This window comes from Nicotiana sylvestris, chromosome 3 (genome assembly GCF_000393655.2).
Source record: "Nicotiana sylvestris chromosome 3, ASM39365v2, whole genome shotgun sequence".
In the NCBI taxonomy this organism is placed as follows: domain Eukaryota; kingdom Viridiplantae; phylum Streptophyta; class Magnoliopsida; order Solanales; family Solanaceae; genus Nicotiana; species Nicotiana sylvestris.
Window position 1 is genome coordinate 196,917,344 of NC_091059.1, and position 592 is coordinate 196,917,935.

Here is a 592-nt window from a genome sequence, read left to right on the forward strand (position 1 = left end):
CATAAAATGTTTAATTAAAATTAATTAGACTTTGAGATGAGCTGTTTAGCAAAATTCCACGGCCTTACCCAGAAATAATAACACGCTAATTGCTTTAGGCGCGCATTTTAATAAGCTTACTTTCTTAAATTCGGGTGTGCATTTCATGCGACCCAAACCCAAATCCCAAAACATTGAATAAAAATATGTTCCGGATCACGGGTGCATTTTATGTGACGCAATCCAAAGACATATTTTTAAACAATGTTCACATTTTTTTAAAAAAAATATAATGATAAAAGCGGTAAAAAGATAAAATTTGCACATAAGTTCAATTTTGTATAAAATCAGATAATCAAGCCGAATATAACAGTTGAGCGACCGTGCTAGAACCACGGAACTCGGGAATGCCTAATACCTTCTCCCGGGTTAACAAAATTCCTTATCCGGATTTCTGGTGCACAGACTATAATATGGAGTCATTCTTTTCCTCGATTCGGGATTAAAATTGGTGACTTGGGACACCCTAAATTTCCCAAGTGGCGACTCTAAAATAAATAAATAAATCCCGTTTCGATTGTCCTTTAATTGGAAAAAACTCCCTTGCACCCTA